The sequence below is a fragment of the Panulirus ornatus genome, chromosome 59 (genome assembly GCF_036320965.1).
Source record: "Panulirus ornatus isolate Po-2019 chromosome 59, ASM3632096v1, whole genome shotgun sequence".
Taxonomy (NCBI): Eukaryota; Metazoa; Arthropoda; class Malacostraca; order Decapoda; family Palinuridae; genus Panulirus; species Panulirus ornatus.
In genome coordinates this window covers 7,603,854-7,624,373 of record NC_092282.1, presented here as the reverse complement: position 1 = coordinate 7,624,373, position 20,520 = coordinate 7,603,854, and the positions used below count along the sequence as shown (strand labels likewise).

The window sequence follows — 20,520 nt, the reverse complement described above, 5'->3', positions numbered from 1 at the left end:
TAGAAACTTTACCCTCGTCAGTTCGCTCCTGCAGAAGGCCGGGAGGCCGCAGACGAACTGGTTATTGACCTTTGAACTCGGACAACAACAAACGCGGAAGAAGGAAGAATGGCACTGTTCAGCTGTACAACCATACTAATTTTTCCTGTTAACACCTCCCATATTACCGGTACAAACTTCACTCTAAACGGTAAATTATTTACCATATGATATTTCACCCCAGCAGCCAGCAATTTCTATTACGTTATGGAAATGGATGAATTATTGGAAGGTGTGCATGGGGGTCAGTCATCGGTCCAGCTGATAACTTTGCCTGTCTACAGACAGAAGACGAGCACGACCGCTTATTCATAGCATGTATTTCTTTGTCTTCACTTAACCATGCTCATATGATCTGATTTCCATTTTCTTTTTGAATTGTATGTTTTTCTCGAGGTGAAAGGAGGCAAGGAGAAAGGGGTAAACAAACTTGTGATGGAAGGATGGAGTGAAAAAGAATTTGAATGATTGGAGCCTGAATATGCAAGAGGGTGAAAGGCGTGCACGAGATAGAGTGAATTGGAACGATGTGTCATACAGGGGTTCGACATCCTGTCAATGGAGAGAACCAGGGCATGTCAACCGTCCGGGGTAAACAATGGAAAGATCTGTCGGGCCCGGATGTGGACAGGGATCTGTGGTTTCGGTGGATAACACATGACAGCTAGAGAATGGATGTTAGCGAATACAGCATATCTTCATCTTTTCCTGGCCCTGCCTCGCTAACGCGGGAAACAGTGAATATGAATGTATACAAATATTCATATAGATAGCTAGACAGACAGACTTACTTCCCGCCCCTGGATTTTCTTCCATCCTTATGAGATCCATGCAGCATGTTCACTGGTCGGGAACACAGGTCAAAAAGTGTTGTGATGTTATGTGTACCTCTATACACAGAGCTCAGTGTCTTTATCGTACTTGCATCGTGGACAGGAAGGGTCTTGGTGTGTGATGAAATGTTGTTTGTAGTGTTCCAGTGATGGATAATTTACGTGCAGAGCGTAAGCGGGAGAGTGTGACTCGTGTTTGTCTGGGGAGTGCGGTTTTTGGTGGGTGTAAAGGTGAGTGAATGACGTGGCCTTGATCAGGGGATTCGGTTGCTCATACCTTATCGAAGAAAGGGAAAAGAGAAAAATAGACTAAACTGAAGTATGCAATATTTTTTAGTTTCACAAAATTTAAATCACATATTTCTTTGTAGTTATCACTAGTGTAGCGGGTGTTCATAAGTGTCAAATGCTTCTTTTTGTAATGGCGAGGACTTACAGAGGAGTACACAGACACTAGTAACAATATAGAGATTCACTGAGTAAGAACAGAGGGTAAGAATAAGTCAGGTGAGATGACGTGGGTATGTGTGGCGGGAGTCCCTTGGCGCTAGTGTCGGTGGAGGCAAAGAGGTGCATATTGAGAGGCGGTCGTCGCCAACGTCTCGTGGCGCAGCTATAGGAGAGGTGGCATGCCAAGGCCCCGAGGTGAGGTTCTCATGTAGAAAAGGAGCTAAGAAAAAAAAAGGTCCTGCAGCTATGCTGCCGGTGCGATAGATAGGTGGGCGGTCAACGTTTCGTAGTAGTAAGTTTATATACCGCTGACCTACATGGATAGAAGCGTGGTATTGATCCTGTTGGAACTGCAGTAGAACACGGCATTGACCTTGTCTCACTGAGCCCTTATCGGCAAAAGGAAGGAGTCAGGGTCATCTGGAGGAGGGGGAATGGGTGCTACTGACGAAGGGGACGCATCACGGACTTCTAATGCCTGGAGTCACATGAGTATGTGTAGTATACGTTTAGTCATATGATGATAAGGAACGCTAGATAAGGGGGGCGGGGGCCCACGAGTTTAGAACTCTTACCGTACTGTACTAATTGCTTATTAGGTCGGACTTTGACTTAACCACAGCAAATATTGAATTTTTGGATTGTACTGCATATTGAAAAGGCAACTAATTAAAATGCATGCTTAGCAAAAATCTATCAGTGACCCTGCTGAAGGTTGGGATTTTTTTTAATTTCATGACAGGAGTGAATGAAACTGCTCAAAATTAGTTCAGATTCGTGTTGTTGACCTGAAGTTATAAGACTAATGATGTACGTTTCAAACGAAATACATCATTTGGGCTCGTGGGTGTGTGTGTGTTTTGTGAAATGTGATGAATTTCTTCACTCCAAAGAAACTGAATACATGGAAGAGGAAGCGGGAGCAGCTGCATGTATTTTTTTTTTTTTTTATCTCCGTTAGAAATGATTTAAAAAGATAAGATAAAGAATAGCTGCTAAGAAAAGTCCTTGATATTTTCATCAGTTTCATCAATTAATCAAATTTTCATTTAATTCAGGTTACCATCTTTTTTCTCCTCAAAACTTCACAACAGTAATCATTATCGCTCACGATGTCAAGTTATTACTCCGACCTAACGCTCCTTAACTCTTCTCTGAGCACGACACGAGTATTGCAAAGAATTGATAGCCAAAGTGAGTTTCGATGCGTAACTAATCCGTCAATCACCCTTTACCATTGTGTACGACTGGAAATGACGCAAATATAGACGACATCTCGTCCGTCATTCCACAGCAGTAAAAAGATTCGAGTCCTTTTTCTGTTAGGACTTACAAAAATTTGTATTTCCTTTGTTTTGCATACAATTCAATGCCTTGAACGTCTTGATCTCTTAACTTTATAAATTGTATTATCAAGTAAAAGGTTGTTTTTGAAAGAATAAGCAAATATTTCTACTTGATGTAATATTACTCTAACAATTCCAGGAATGCCTTTACAATAAACAAAATAAAGCAGATTTTAAAACAAAAAATATGTCTTCGATGACGTGAAACATAGATTAATCTATACATTTGATTTAACAATTCTATTAGAAATAGTTACACAAATATTTTCATTTTCTGTAGAATGTAAGTGACTGAAATACATTTGGTTTCGTGGGAAACTTGTTCGAATACATCAGCTTATCTGCCTGATTATTTGGGCCTTAAGCTTATCGCCTACCAGCGCTATTGTGACCGATAAAGTCAAGTTTAAACCAAGAATCGAGAAATAAAGCTTGAATCCTTTGCTCGGGTGCACAATACACTCCTTTAACTACAAGAAGGAACCTGAAATTCTACCAATACGCCAGTGTAAAGATTCGTGAAGGCTTACCTTGGCACGGACTTTCATTAATGAAAGCCTGCACACGGGCCGTGCCATTACTGGCACAGGTCGGGCATGTACGTGCTCGGAGTGCCATCACTGGCACAGACTGGGCGTGTGCGTGCTCGGAGTGCCATTACTGGCACAGGTCGAGTGTACGTGCTTGGAGTGCCATTCCAGGCACAGGTCGGCCCATGTGTCACTATAGTGTAGTGGGATCTTAGGTGGATATATGTGCTGTGTAAAATCTGATGAAATGCTTCGTCCTTAATAAATCAAATCTGATGTGATAATTCATTTCAAAGAAATAATTTACTTCGTTTTAAAAATATCTAATTTACGCATAAAATAATTTACACTATATATACGCTATTAATATAATTACTGGTGTTCATGAGCCATAATACCTGAAAATCTATTTACTCAAACTAATTCTGCTCAATTACTGCTGGTTGACACGTCATAAAAATCAAAACAATTTCACTTTTCTCCAATCGCAACATTTCTCTCGTGTATCCACTGTCTCGAGGGAGTAATTCTAGCATCATAATTGATTCTATTGTACCTGGATATCAATCTTCCTTACTGATATACTTACATGATAACGCAATCTTATCAGACAGGTCTTTTTTTTTTATTCTTAAAAAGCCTCTAGTGTTCATCTGTCGTTCCACAAACATAGATACTTACAAACTCTTTATTTTTGTTTTTAATCTGAAAAAAATACACCTCGTACCTTTGTTCGTGCAGAGGATTACCATCAAACACTTTCAGGATCTTTATTTCCCCTAAACTTCCACATTAATATTCAACATTTTGTTTTCTCTACCTTCTACACTACTTCATATTGTGCAGCTTATCTTTCTTTAGTACATCATCAAACATACTGTATACCATAATCTCTTTGCCTTACATTTAATGACCCCGGTAATATTAGATTAAGTCTAAACCCAAAATGGTCAGCCAACGAATTATGACAAGTGTCCCATCTACATGAGATTACCATAAAATCTATGTCCACAGAAAACGGGTGAATGTATGGGAGTAACTATCTTAATACAACGGTATATCTAAAATATCTATGAACATGATTTTTGAGAACCTAAATCTATTTTCTCATGTTTCATTATATATATATGTTTTAAAAAATATCATCAATATCTTTTATGTATTAAATTGCAATCAATTTTCTTAATTGTCTTACACCAATTATATGACATTTTGTTATTTCCATTCAAAAACATTAACAGGAATATATATTCATTTAAACGTAACAAAAATCGAAGTGTATAGAATTCATATGATTACAAATGAGTTCCCCTGAACTTTGTGCCATCAATAGATATTCATTAACCACAGTATTTTCCGAAAAATGGACGCGATTGTTATAAGCTCTGGGATTTTCGTTAACACTCATGGATTCGTCTTCACACAAACATGAAATAATTAGACTGGTTTTTGGATCAGCACCATTACTTGTTATCATGCAATGATAAATAATCCGATAATAAGGATCATTACAGGAGGAAATACGTGATGTTCAATAACTTTAAAGTAATATACAATTCCAGTGAATATACAGATAAAAAGATCTACATGTCTGAATGATACATTTATCATATGGGGACAAGCAACGGTTACATTTCCTCATAAATTAAGGCGCACTTCACTGCATGTCGCCATGCATCGTTAGGTGCTACAGGTAATAGTGAATCCAAATGCCAACATATTTGTTTGCTCTTTCAGTTTGTAGATCGATCTCCTTATGCGATCATACGCCATGCTGGGCAGTGCGTATTCTCAAAGTAACAAGAGAATGGCCGTTGCTCTTACGACTGTAAATGTCTATATAAACTGACCGAACCTCTATGGGAATTTAAGCAGAGCACCAGGTGGGTGGGTGGTTTGCATCAACTGTCAGCAGTACGGTCACTTGCAAATGTCTTCACGTTCCTCGCGGAAACATTTGCAGCCTAGCCTCGGATGGCTAGGGTATTCCTCCCGCTCTAGTTGATTGATTGTCACGAAATAACGTTAACCATTGGATTTCTTACGTTCTGAACACCTGGTTTGGAGTAGTTTTACCTCACAATTTCTCTCTTATTTCAATGCCCTGCCCAATTTGAGGAGGGTTTTTCCACCTCATGGAAGTAGAAGGTATTACATGTTATAACCTCATCTCTATGATCAGTTCTACAGATCGGAAGGACTGCTAGTACCGCTTTCTGTCGTTCACTGAATTACCAGTGAACGACTTATATCATGGGGGAACGAGCAGTTACGAGACATACTGAGGAGGTGCAGAGCACATATTGTGGATATGAGTCACGTAAAATTATTGTACAAGTACGACAACTATAGGCATGGTACTCAAGGGGTTCAATTTACATACCCAAAGGGTTCAGTCGTCGTATACTTAAAGAGTGAAGCCTACGTACTTAAGTCAGTTGTATTCAAGGTTTTAAGGGGTTCATCCGTCGTATTCAAAGGTTAAGTCTTCGCACTCAAGCGATTATTGTATATCAAGTCCCCTAACCTGCAATTCACAGGACATGGAGAATCGGCTATAACGGTATATAGAGAAATATATGTCGTTAACATTATGAATGAGGGCTGACCTGTATAACAAAGAATCTCATATACTTTTCATAGGAAATACTACGTTCGGTTGTTTGGGCTTTAGGCCTATCAACTGCCAGGGTCGCTGAGGTTGTCAACGCTAAGTTATAACCACCAATCGAACTACCTTAAACACCTTCTTCAGGTGTTGAAGACAGTTCTCAAACCACATACACTTTCACTAAATATGTAATCCATACATTATCCAACAAGCAAGTTTTTTCCTTTTTTACATTTACGAGTTAGATAATGTAAATATCAGTTTCTAGTTCATATGCAGTTAACTAATATTCTACTTTTATACCCACGTGTATACTGTTTAAAAGCAGGTGAGCGTGACCCCGGAGTGTGATGGCCTGAACTTTGACCTGACCCTTAAAGGTCAGTAAAAGGCCAGCCTATCAATACCAAAGGGTCTTGCTCAAGGATCGTAGCGTCGCACTCAAGCACGAACTGTTACTTGTATAGGCTTCCCCAGTCATAAATGATCGTAATCCAAAATGAAATCAGGAGAGAAGAATTAAACCCCAAGCCAGAGGAGTTCTACACCACACACTATCGGCCGGCCAAGGACACTCGCGTGAGTCAGAAAGCGCCGTATAAGGCGACGGCGCCAAGGAACCACCACGCAAAAAATCCGTTATTACGACTGCTGGAAAAATGATGACCAGTAGCTCAGCGGACGTCTTGAAGGGCTTGCTACGCATATGCCACCGGCAGGAGATGGTGCAGACGGTACAAGCACCGGTAAAGTCGGGTACAGGTGACAGGTGGAGTGGGGTAAGGTTGGCCGAGCAGATTTTCAACCGGGACCTCCGTGGGAGGAGAACGCGCGGCGTCGCCGGCCGGCCAGGACTTTCAACTGATACGGTGCGGCGGTGGCAGCCGTACGTCACCAGTAGCTAGGATTAAAACACCACACTGGAGGAAGCCATAAGAGCTCGGTATAGGCCATATTATATAGGCAGAGTATATATATGCGTTATCCTGAACGACTTTTACGAAGACTATCCGACTGCTGGTGATAAGTTGATGTTGACGGTTTTTAACGACCCTGGCGATTTCTTAGGCCTAGAGCTTTAGCCCAAACAATCAACTTACCAGTCATGAAGGGAACAAAGACCTTACGTAAATACAGGTGGAGTGTGTGTGTATGGTCTTACAAGTATCTCGAACACCAGAAAGTGTCCAGTATTTTTTGTTTGGCGGTTATAAGTGGATGTTGATGATCTCATTGACCGCGGCATTTGATTATAAGTTTAGCTAAAGGCCTGATAACCAACGACCTTAAGATAATACAATAATATAATCAATCTTGACCACCTTCTTCTGGTTAGTTCAGTATCTTTCACCTGGTGGTTTATAAAGTGATGTGGATAGCCTTAAAAACCCTTTCATCAGGACTGAGGGCGAGATAACCAACGTACCAGGTATAGTGTGAGGGTAGACGTTATGTTCACAGTGGCCTGTATCAACCTTTAAAAAGTAGATTTATTGTATATTTCTACATTTAACATAACCAATTCTCCCTCGGGAAGGATAGAATTCAATAATATTTCCGAAGGGAAGTAGTTGATGAAGCTATGAATATTTATAACCTGTTTTACGACCCAAGGGTCGTACCGTCGTGGTCAATAGTCGTACCATCATGCTCAATGGGGTCGTATCGGCATGCTCAATGGTCGTCCCGTCTTGTTCAATGGGTCGTATCGTCGTGCTCAAGGGGTCGCACCGCCGTGACCAAGGGTCGTACCGTCATGCCTAAGGGGTCGTACGCACTGAGGTCAAGGGACAGATCGTCGCATCTGCGAGATTAATCGTAACTAAAAATTCTCTCCCAAACCTCAAAACTCACACTTGATCTACCCTGCGCTTGTCTCCAGGTTACACTCCCTTTCTTGTCATTCAGGCGTGTGCACCAACCAGTACAGTGGTGGCTACTATCACCCGCGGCCCCAGTGCGAACCGTCCAGCCTCCTTCGGCAAACTCTCCTTCCTCCGTGGCATACAAGTCTGTCATCCTCATCGCCACACAAACGAGAACAGAGGATCGGACACGGTGTTAAACCCTTCTTAGCTCCGCGTCCGGTCTCCATAGGTTCGAGATCTACCTTTTTGCCATTCAGCTCACCACTTCCTGGTCCGTGCATAGCTTATTAATCAGTCCCAATCTCTCGCCATTAACCTTTCTCTCTTTCGAAAACCATCTAAAAGAAAAAGCTCCGCCAAACGTGTGGACGACTCGATACGAAAAACTCCAGGCGTCTTTTTGACACAATATTGTCATTTCGTCTATTGCTGCTCCCCTCCCAACTCCTCCCTAGATTCTTTCTGGTGATGGGGCTGTCATTTTCCCGCCGTCCACCTCGTCATTAAGCCTCAGGACGACCCTCGACACGCGAGCTGGTAGGGAGCTCGTCTGCTGACCCGCACGGTCCGATGTGGTAAGTTTTCAATGGTTTTCATCACTAATTTGAGGTCGTCCACCACGCCCCATGCCCAGCCGTGTTCGTCCACACCTGGTGAGATCCTGTAGTGTCTTGGCACCTGACGATCTACAACACACCCGGGAGGGAGTACAATCTCAAGTAATCAGTTTCGTATCAAGTAGGTGACGGAAAGAGGTAAACAAACACAGAAAACGATGCGGAATATAGTGAAAAATCAATGAATTTCATTACCTCTTAAACGCAGGGAATTAATACGATTGTAACATCAGAAGAGTTAAGCTGAGGGACTAATGACTTTCCTAATAGGTCGCTGGCCCTTAAAAGCCGAACAAAACTAGAAATACCATGAAATTAACTTTCATTTGAGATGAAGCGATTCGTCGCATCTGACACAACGCGCGTCTGTTCAACAGATTACTACTTCATAACTACAGGTGGTGCGGCCTGTGCCAGGAATGGCACACCCAAGAACAAACTGCCACTGACAAGAGCTCGTGCCAAGCTTAATAAGTCTTGGCCTGTCTTTACACACACACACACACACATACACACCTGGAACTTAAGCAAAGGCCACGTTCGAATACAAAGGTCCATGTTTTGAGGAAGCTCCTGCAAGGGAGGTATACAAGAGTTTCTGTCTTGACTGGTTATAAGATGACGTTGACGGCCTTATCAATGAGCCGGGCAGCTCATGAGACCCACAGCCCAAATTACCAAACCAACCTCAAATGTCTCTGGCAACGTGATGAACGAACCCGAAAAAAGAAATGATTAACCGCTATACCACTTTGACGACAGACTCGTTTGAGGAGTGCTAGGCGTGTAGAGGCCAGTTATATACCACACACTTCATCATCTGGTCATTCGCCATGGTTGGTGGGTGGGTGGAGAGAGAGAGAGAGAGAGAGAGAGAGAGAGAGAGAGAGAGAGAGAGAGAGAGAGATGGGGTGTCGCGTGCGGGCCGCAAGTTGGGTCAGCTGTTGCTACTGGCAGGGCAGAGAGACGAGTCGACGACCGTGGAGGTGCCGGAGCAAGCCAACGTGTAGAGATGGAGAGATAGCGATATTTGGAGAGAGAAAGAGTGAGAGAGAGATCTGGTCGTGGGGGCTTGGGGGATATATGAGTCACAAGCGATGTGGACTGACGAATGACTCGATACGAGGAGAAAAACAGACGTATTCTCTTGCAAGACCAGACTATCATATATATCCACGAGAAGACAATAAAAACTTATATATATATATATATATATATATATATATATATATATATATATATATATATATATATATATATATATATATATATATATATAGACACTAGAGGACTTAAAAATATGTAGGCACGTATTTGGCGACATTAAAACGGGACACTCGGAGGGGCAGTGATCGCTCATGTATTTGGAATGAAGCAAATTCATCACATTATACACGACACACACACACACATCCACCTCTGAGCCCAATACACTACAGTCACACGCAGGCCGACCTGTGGCAGTAATGGCACACCCAAGAGTGGGATTTCATTAACACAAGCCCGTGCTAAGCTTATCCTAGGCGGTGCTAAGCTTATCCTAGGCGAATCTTCACACACACACTCACTCACACACACACACACACACACACACACACACACACACACACACACACACACACACACACACACATACACTCTGGTGTACCAGGTGTTTGCTCTGAAAAATCTCCGTGAGAACTACTAACGGAAAGAGAAGGATTTATAAGTGACATTTATGGATCTGGAGAAAATGTATGACAGAGTTGGCAGCGATGCTTTTAGTTAGGTTCTTCGAATATCTGGTGTGGGAGGAAGGCCACTAGAAGCGATAACCAGTTCTTATCGGGAGAGAAAGGCGTGTGTGCAAGTAGGTAGAGAGGAGGGTAAGTGGTTCCAGGCGAAGGTGGGTGTACGGTAGGGGTGTACGATGTCACCATGGCTGTTTAATCATTCTATGGATGGGGAGGATGAGTGAGGAGAGACTGACTACGTGTCAGAAGTAGAGGGAACAAGGAAGAGGAGGAGAACGAAGACAAGATGGAAGGATGAAGTGGAGAACGCTTTGAGTACATACAGGAGAGTGTGAGGCGTGCATAGAACAGAACAAAAATTTGGGAGTCAATGTGGTATACAGGGGGCGACGTGCTGTTAATGTACTGAGCCAGAGAAAACCCAGGAAAGGTTTGTATAGCTTAGATGTGGATATAAAGCTCTGGTTTGGGTATATCATACACGACAATTAGCGAGTGGATGTAAGTGAATGAGTGCTCTTTTTTTCCGCTGTTTCAACTGCTGACTTGATAAAGCTGGAAATGGCGAATGAATATATATATATATATATATATATATATATATATATATATATATATATATATATATATATATATATATATATATATTCTTTTTTCTTTTTTCCATACATATTCGCCATTTCCCGCGTCAGCGAGGTAGCGTTAAGAACAGAGGACTGAGCCTTAGAGAGAAAATCCTCACTTGGCCCCTTTCTCCGTTTTAGTCACCCTCTACGACACGCAGGGAATACGTGGGAAGTATACTTGATCGCCGTTTCCCGCTTCAGCAAGGCAGCTACAGTCACGGGGACTTTTCCGTTCAAGCTATCATTTTATATGTTAAAAAGAAATAAAAGGAAAATAGGCTACTGAGACACTGACGAGCATCGAACCCGGTTCTCGAGGTTACAAACTTACGAGACTATTTTCAGTGGAAATCGAGTTGTTATCAATAATCAAATCATCTTAAGCAATGTTTGACGTCTTAAATTTTCAGCCATTACTGGTCCAGACCGAGACAATACCACCTCCAGTCTTGCTAGTTCTGTGGTAAATGTCTTTTGTAAGGGAAAATGAATTTGGGTGGGGGGAAAATTACTTTGGATAGGGAAAGATTATTTTGGTTGGGGGGGAAAAATAACTTTGGTCAGGGAAAACTCAGGGAATTTGGCATCATCTCCGAGAGACCTCGGCAGCCAAGGCTTTTCCTCGATCTTGAGGAAACACATTTGAATTTCCCTGACCTTGACCCCGGGGAAAAACCTGACTTACATACGCATCTCTAACTCAAATGAAGACCATTAAGTTCAGTGGTCTATCATCACTAATTTCCCACGCCAACTGTCGCCCGCCCACTACAAGCATCATAATTCTTAGAAACTAAAATGGATGCCGTTATCGTAACACAGACGATTTCTTGAAAGTAACGAAATTACCAAAATAACCTGAGACTGAAAATATGATAACATAACACTTCTTTAAAGGTCTTTTATTTTCAAGAAGAGCTCCTTTTTTCGGGGGGAGGGGTGGGTGGCGTGGAGTGAGTGGAGGCTGAGGTGGTTTAAAGGGGAGGGGAGGGGGGGGGGTGAATCTGGTGACCTAGCGACAAGGGTTCGTACCCCCCAGCTAAGTGCCACAGTAGCATTCAGAGAAACTAAAATTTGCAATACGTGCAATAAGCGCCTCGGACTTACGCAATGAAGGCTACGTATTCTATCGACAGATTTAACAGCAATACCTACTTCAGTTATCATACTATGGACCCTAAAAGAGAGAGAGAGAGAGAGAGAGAGAGAGAGAGAGAGAGAGAGAGAGAGAGAGAGAGAGAGAGAGAGAGAGAGAGAGTGCGTGGGCAGAGTAGGAGAGAGTTGCGGGAGGAAACATGTCAAGGCTGCTGCAGCACGGAACATGATACTCCGTGTGTGTGTGTGTGTGTGTGTGTGTGTGTTCGACGGAGGCTCGGCAGGGTGGCCGGGGAGGGGAAGGCCAGGTGACTATGGACCTGGAACGTCGTGAGCATTGGTGGCGGTTGTGCCTGGCTGGCCAGCAGTGACCTTGACACTGCCACACTGCGGCGGACTAGACTCCCTAACCACCAACCTTAAGGATGATGAGGTAGCGGCGGGAACAGACGATGGATGGCCTCATTCGCTCACATCTACTCTCTTTAGCTGTCATGTATGATGCATTGAAACGAGAGCTTCCAGTACATAGCCAAACCCCACAGAGCTTCCTATGGTTTCCCTCGACTGTTTCATATGCCCTGGTTCAGCCCATTCACAGCACGTCGACCCCTGTATACCACACCGCTCCACTTTGTCCTATCTCGCCCACGCCTCACACCTTAAACAAATATTTTAATTATATCATCCGCAAATAAGCCTTCCCAAGAATGACAATATATCATGCACGTATTTCAACAATTGAAAGATTAGAGGTTGAAATATGGCTTCCTCACAGTACTGAAGAGCTAAATTTTCTAAACTGTGTTACCTATTCGTCCTCTTCTTCAATACTTCCTGGTAAGAATGTTCTTTCCACACTACATCATGTTCGTCCATAGCCATTTCCCTACCGGCTGACGCGCGGCAGGGATTGGTGAGTGGGAAAGAGCCTTCTACTTCACTATTGTTTCCATCCACAGTGGTAGTTGGGAAGGAGCCTTCTGTCTCTCATCTACAGTGATGGGTAGGGAGGAGCCTTCTGATTCATCACCAAGTCTCCATCAATACAGATAAGAATCTGGGTTACTATTACTGTTTCCCCATCGCATGACCTCGTCATAAACCATCAGGTCTCTTGTTATCTGTCCTTCCCAGCTACCTACATGTACAAGACTGGCCCTGAGACAGTCACACCTCACTGGCCCTGAGACCTTGCCTCACTGGGGAAGCAAACCCTATAAGGTCCTTATTAACGTAAACCCCAATAAAAATATAAAAAAATAACAAAACCGTAAAAACTGTTTTACTTTCATTAGATGGAGGTTATCATATGTATATACGTATATATATATATATATATATATATATATATATATATATATATATATATATATATATATATATATATATATATATATACACAGAATGAAATTACTGATTAATTTAAAAGCCTAATTATGATTTTCAAACACGTAAAGAAAGCGCATTAGTCTTCTTGCTCTACATATCTAATAATTATAGTACATTTTATACAAATTGTATAGTTTTCTAAATCACAAAAAAATCTTGTTAAACTAAAACCAGACGTATGTATGTACATACATTCAAGTATTAAAATGCAAGAGAGTTTTTACATATCACTTTCACGAAGTGATGCTGCATATGGACTGGTCGACTCCTTGCAAAAGCGACGCTCCGGGGCCGGCATCTGGGCGGTTACACCCCGTCTGTCCAGGCAGAGAGAGAGAGAGAGAGAGAGAGAGAGAGAGAGAGAGAGAGAGAGAGAGAGAGAGAGAGAGAGAGAGAGAGAGAGAGAGAGAGGCCCCGGAGGAAGTTGATAGTGGGAGGCGCAAGAGGTAGCCACGGCCAAGGGGTTAAGGTAGAGAACCTCAAGACATAGATCTTCACGGCGACGTCTGTTTAAGTTCACGAGTGAGAAGAGCACTGTGGCGTCGCCCTCCAGACGTGTTTACCCATCTTTCCAGAGTTATATATAATATATATATATATATATATATATATATATATATATATATATATATATATATATATATATATATATATATATATATATATATAACTCTGACGCATATTTCCAGTAAATATCTTACCATGTTAAATACATCATAACTTAGTCTCATTTTAGACATATGACGTCATGAGACTGAACTACCCCTCACATTTCCCTCCACTTAAAACTAAAATCCATCCGTAAGAAGACTGCATTTCTACCCATCGTTCGCTAACGTCAACTCTGTACGGTTGACGCGACCCCTAGCGAGGCGGGGTGGACCGGAGCTGTTCGTGGCAGCGGGGGCGGCGGCAGCGAGTGTTGCGGGCTCAGGGCTCGCCAAGTTTGGATGAACTTCTCCCCCATTTTCACCTTAGCTCTTACGGAAGGATGATGCATCAATATCAGGGACGCGGACTCATACCCTCTCTCACACACACACACACACACACGCCTTCTTAGGTAATGTGGATGGGCGGCAGCAGCGCCGCCCTGAATTGGAAATATTGAAGGTCGTGTGGGACTAGGCTATGGATGTGGTATGGATACGGGGACGAGTTGCACGAGAGGTGAGTGAGCAGCGCGTCGGTGCAGCCATCGCTAACGGTACGACACAGGAGCACGACGGTACAACACCCTCTGTGTACGACGGTACGACCCCTAGAGCATGATATGACACGGAGGATTTAAGGACGTAATCCATGGGAGTAGTACTATACAACGTTGCCTTGGGCGAGGCTTTCCCACCATAGTGACTCATGTGAGAGTGTTTCTTTACTCTTGTCTTGCCCCCATGAGAGCTGGGGCGTCCTTCCCTGGGTGTTCTCAAAAGCTTCCGCATAAAGAAGCCATGTCTCTCCCATCGTCTGAGTGACATGAAAAGAAAACTCCTGTAGTCAAGTGTGGGATACGCGTTAATTAAGGTCGCTGCTTGTTACACAGATCGCTACAAATAGGTTGGTTGGTTAATTGGGCTTCGGAATCATTAACTGCCAGTGTCATTAGGGCCGTAATGGCCGGTTACCATGTTTGGCTTAAGTACTGAACTTTTTGCAATTGTTATCAGCGAATTCACATATGGATTCTGAACTCTCATAATATCACTTGTAATTGGTATGATTTCCGGACAGCTAACTCATTACGCTATATTTAAAAAAAAAATAAAAAATTCTTCAGTCCTCTTCTAAGTTGATTTTTTTTCATTTTATAATTTTATCTTCATTTCCTATGGACCGTAATTTTGACTTAATTGATTTTTCAATACATTATATTCTGCAGCCCGCGACATCTTGTTACAAATTCAAGAATAACACCAACTTTCAAAGTTTGTAATAGCATGACAAATCCTCCAATGAAATGAATTTTGATTGTGTAGCTACCTCAAATACAGACGACAGATCAAGGAAATAGATCAATTATGTAAATTGTATCATTACGTTATACAAGAAATTTCAATTACCTATTCCTTCTAAAAAAATATATATACTAATTGATTTTTACTAAATTGAAAGTTCAACATAATAAAGCACAATATTTCTGGCTTTAAGAGTATAAATGGAATCTACTTCATCGGGCAATATTTGAACCTCAAGATTATAGAAGTGCGGTTTTCTATCCACTGTTTTTCAAGTTGGAGAATTACTCCAACTTGAAAAACAGTGGATAGAAAACCGCACTTCTATAAAATCTTGAAGTTCAAATATTTTTTTTTTTCATGAACGCTTCCATGCATCTGTTTACCTTTGAACACAGACGCCTAGAGTTAATAATACTCTGGTAACTAACGACCTCACATAAATCCCCATTGTTGTGGCTACACCCATCGCATCAGCTCTCAAACATCCAGTGTGTAAATTCATGGGGGGGAAGGAAGGTCCGTGTGTGTGTGTGTGTGTGTGTGTGTGTGTCTGTGTGTCTGTGTGTGTGTGTGTGTGTGTGTGTTGTGCAAACGTATTCCCAATCCTTTATAAAAGGCCAGGTCTGTGAGGTGCCTCTCTCGTCGCGCTCGGCCAGCTCTCCGAGAATGGGAGTCGCAAGGTTGCCTGCCGTCTGTGTAACTTGCTGTGAAGTCCGGGTGTCGTTTTCCTTGGTCCAATAAAGTGATGGGTGTCGTTTTCTTAGTTCTAATAAGGAGTGGATGGGTGTCGTTTTCTTTTGCTTTAAGAAGGAGCGGGGTCGGTGTCGTTTGCTTCGTTCTACTACGGAGTGGATGGGTGTCGTTTTCTTTGTTTGAAGGAGTGGATCAGTGTCGTTTTCTTTGTTCTAATAGGGATTGGATGGTGTCGTTTTCTTTCTTTTAATAAGTAGATAGATGTCGTTTTCTTTGTTCTAATAAGTAGATGGCTATCGTTTTCTTGGGTCTAACAAGTAGATGGGTGTCGTTTTCTTTGTTTCATATGAACGTGGATCAGTGTCGTTTTCATCATTCTAAAAAGGAGTGAATAGATGTCACTTTATATGTCCTAATAAGGTGTTGAAGGATGTCGTTTGCTTAGTTTCAAAAGGGAGTGGATGGGTAACCAAGGTGGAGAACTACGTTTTCTTTACAGGTACAATATTTTGATGCTTCAAAGTACGATACAAAGTGACCCGTACCACAGCAATAAGGATTTCTTTTTGTCTGTGCTCAGCAATGCTTAAAGTCTCTCTCTCTCTCTCTCTCTCTCTCTCTCTCTCTCTCTCTCTCTCTCTCTCTCTCTCTTATACTGATCTCTCAGCAAACTACACAATCTAGTTCAGACGATGGAACTCCACGGTTGCTGTGATTTATATATATATATATATATATATATATATATATATATATATATATATATATATATATATATATATATATATGAGACTGGTGACGTTCGCTCACGTCGTTGTGAATCCACGAAGCAGTTGCTTCCCGCCTGGTTGATGATGGCCTAGGCCCTCAGTGACCCGCCTGGTTTAGGGTAACCCAGATGTATAGTGGCCCAGCTGGTCGATGACAGTCTATCCTTGCCACGCAGCTGGTTGACAGTAGCCTAGTTTAACAGCGACCCACCTGGTTGACGACTCACCGTAGGGGTACAACGACCCACCTGGTTAACGATAACCTACATATGTATAGCGAGCCCACCTGGCTGATGATTGCACCGGCTCATAGCCCCACTTATGATCACACGACCGATGATAACACGACCAACTTCCACCAGCCACACACACAGCGGTTTCTCGCAATGCAAATAACGCGACATAACGAGGCATCGACCAGCTGCAGTTGGAGGAGGCAGGCTGGGAGGGAAGGATTCTTGGATCTCGTGAAAGGAGGTTTGGATCAAGTGGTTAAAACTGGGGGGGGGGTTTATATTTAGTGAGGTGGTGACGTTGTGAGGTTAGATTGGGTAAGGTTAGGTTAGGTTAGATTGGGTTGTTAGGTAGGTAAGGTTAGGTTAGGTTAGATTGGGTTGTTAGGTAGGTAAGGTTAGGTTAGGTTAGATTGGGCTAGGAGATTAGGTTAGGTCAGATTGTATTAGGAGGTAAGGTTAGGTTAGATTAGATTGGGTTAGGAAGTTAGGTTAGTTTAGATTGAGTTAGGAAGTAAGGTTAGGTTAGGTTAGATTGCATTAGGAAGTATGGTTAGGTTAGATTGGGTTAGAAGGTAAGGATAGGTTAAGTTAGACTGGGTGAGGTAGTAAGGTTTGTTGTGATTACCTTTGATTAGGTTGGGTTTTAAGATTAGGCAAGATTAGATATTGAGATTAGGTTCGGTTAGGAGGTATGGTCAAGCTACGTGGATAAGTTAAGGTTAAATCCTTCTGAGATGTAAGGATCTGGAAATGACATCCGGAAAATGATCACGCACAACAGGCCATCCACTTCCACGACTTCAAGATTGACGACAGGTAAACCACCAAAATTAACGAACGAAACAAGATAAAACAGAAATCCATGGCCGGAGGATGGTGCTCTCTCTCTCTCTCTCTCTCTCTCTCTCTCTCTCTCTCTCTCTCTCTCTCTCTCTCTCTCTCTCTCTCTCTATCACCCGGGGAAGGGGGAGAAGCAGGAGGAGGCGTGTGAGTCATCGTCAGATACGGCGCCAAGACTTAAAGCAACAATGGTGATCCAGAGACTCCTCCATGCTTCTATTTCCCTTTGCGGGAGGAGGAGGAGGAGGAGGAGGAGGGAGGAAAGACACGTACGACATGCGGGTGGATTAACACTTTGAGAATGACGCTCCAACAAGGTTATTTCATATATATATATATATATATATATATATATATATATATATATATATATATATATATATAGAATCTGAGAGGGTGTGGTGCCATGCACGGAACATGGGAGTGTGTAAGAGCACTGTGGCCTCTGCAGCTTGTGTGGACCAGGTGATCGTGAACTGAATTTACGTGGGATGAAGCAGTTCATCACAGTTTATACCACACACACACACACACACACACACACACACACACACACACACACACACATCCACCTAAGAGCTCACTACACGAGAGTAACACACTGGCCGACCTGGGCCCGGTAATGGCATCCCGGAGAACACGCACCCTTAACTGTGTCAGTAATGGCACACCCGAGAGCAGACTGTCATTTGACAAGAGCCCGTGCAAAGCTCAGTCTTGGCCAGTCTTTACACACACACACACACACACACACACACACACACACAGACACACACCTGATGTTTGCTTTGAAATATTTGTGCGAAAAATTACATGGAGAAAAAGATTGAACTGTATGTGGAATTAATGGATCTGAAGAAAGGGTATGATTAGAGTTGACAGAGAGAGAGAGAGAGAGGCATGGTGGACGGTGTTACGAACATATGAGGTAAATGCAAAGTTACCAAATGCGTTGAGGAATTTTTCCCGGGTGAGCAAGGCTTGTGTGCGAGAAGGGAGGGAGGAGGGTGAGTGGTGCTCTATGAAGGTGGGTCTACATCAAGGAGGTGATGTCACTATGTTTTAATCTGAGGGACCTATGAGGCGAATCAACTGCATTTTGCAGATGACACACAGTTCCAATGGCAGACTCCAAAGGAAAACTCAATAAGCTGGTGATAAAGCTTGGGAGAAAGTGTGAAAGAACAAAGCTGTGAGTAAATGTGATCAAAGGTAAGGTAATGAGGTGCAACAGGGGGAATGAGACGGGATAGTTTAAGTTAATGGGGAGAACCTGGAGGAGGTTGGGAGCTTAAGGTAGCTGAGAGTCGACAAAGAACCACAGAGGCTGGAGAGAGAGAGAGAGAGAGAGAGAGAGAGAGAGAGAGAGAGAGAGAGAGAGAGAGAGAGAGAGAGAGAGAGAGAGAGAGAGAGAGAGAGAGAGGCGGCTAAAGTCACGGGCAGCATTGAAGAGTATGTTAAGGGAGAGTTCTGTGGCTGCTTGAGTCAAAGACGAGTATATCTAAAGGTACAGTAATCCCAGCAGCAATGTATGGATGTGAATCTTGGGCCTCGAATGCAAGGGAGAGGTAGAGTGTGGACGTGTCGGACATGAAAGCCTGAGGACAATATGTGACGTGAGGCTCAGTCGATCGTGTGAGGAAGGACTGTGGAAGCGAGAGGTGTGTGCGGTAATAATAACAGTCTGGCTGAGAAAACCTGGCCGAGGTGCGCTGTAATGGTTCGGAGATATGAAGAGGATGAGTGAGGAGAGATTGATTAAAAAGATCTTAGTGCGAGAAGCAGAGACTTAGATGAATATGAAGAGATGGGGGTGAAGAAGGCTTAAAGGTATCGGGGCCCGAACATTATATATATATATATATATATATATATATATATATATATATATATATATATATATATATATATATATATTTCATTTCTTAGTTGTATACACCCGAAGTTCCGTTTTCTTCTGCAGCTTCAGGGCTGCGCTAAAATCAGTAGCAGGGAAACGCTGGATTCTCTTGGAATGAAACGTTCCTCAACGAGACTTTTGTCCTTTTCTACCAAAACCGATGTTTACGGCCTCGTTGAAGGAAACTTTTCACTCATGGTGTAATGACTTGCAGGGGGAGTCCCATAACACACACACGTGTGTGTGTGTGTGTGTGTGTGTGTGTGTGTGTGTGTGTGTGTGTGTAAAAGGAACATATAGGCCTTTAATAGATCAAGAACATTTAAATTTAGCAACAGGTAGAACATGTGTGGGGCTGATCTCACACCATTCATTGTTCAGGCAAAATAACAAGCGAAGGTCACCACTACCTCTCCTCCAGGAGGGTAGGGAATGAGAGATCCGAGACCCGCCCTTACCTCACCAGCTCTGCCCTACCATTTATCATTTATTTTTAGGCTGGGCCCCTGTGGCATGTTCTCGATGTTTATGGCTATTGACCCGTGGAAGGCTGTTTAGTCCAGGGGGGCGTCATATAAGACCCACCACGCACACGCAAACACAAAGAGAATCATAAATAACAAGAGGGAATCATGTAAACAACGAAAGGCAAATTACAGAGAGCCCTAAAACCTAAAACGGCGATTCCCTAAAAAAAGAACGTTTACATATCTTGTCCCCAGCGGTACGGACACACACGTCATCCTGGACTGTGGTTGATCACAGGAGTATAGAAGACTTGTCACAAGGAGATCCTGAGACCTAGCGAACTAAGAGGGAGAGAGAGAGAGAGAGAGAGAGAGAGAGAGAGAGAGAGAGAGAGAGAGAGAGAGAGAGAGAGAGAGAGAGAGAGTATACCTTCCTACTCCTAAGCACTTACGACGAGGTTTTGCCATTAGTGAGGGGCTAACGCGTCGTCCTTACCTCAGGAAAAGCTAGAATTA

At 42.8% G+C, this 20,520-nt stretch overlaps 1 protein-coding gene across 3 annotated transcripts in view; it reads right to left on the bottom strand.

Moving 5' to 3' along the window:
- Nucleotides 1-20,520, bottom strand: part of mRpL28 (mitochondrial ribosomal protein L28) — a 106,823-nt gene that overhangs the window by 38,261 nt on the left and 48,042 nt on the right. The window lies entirely within an intron of this gene.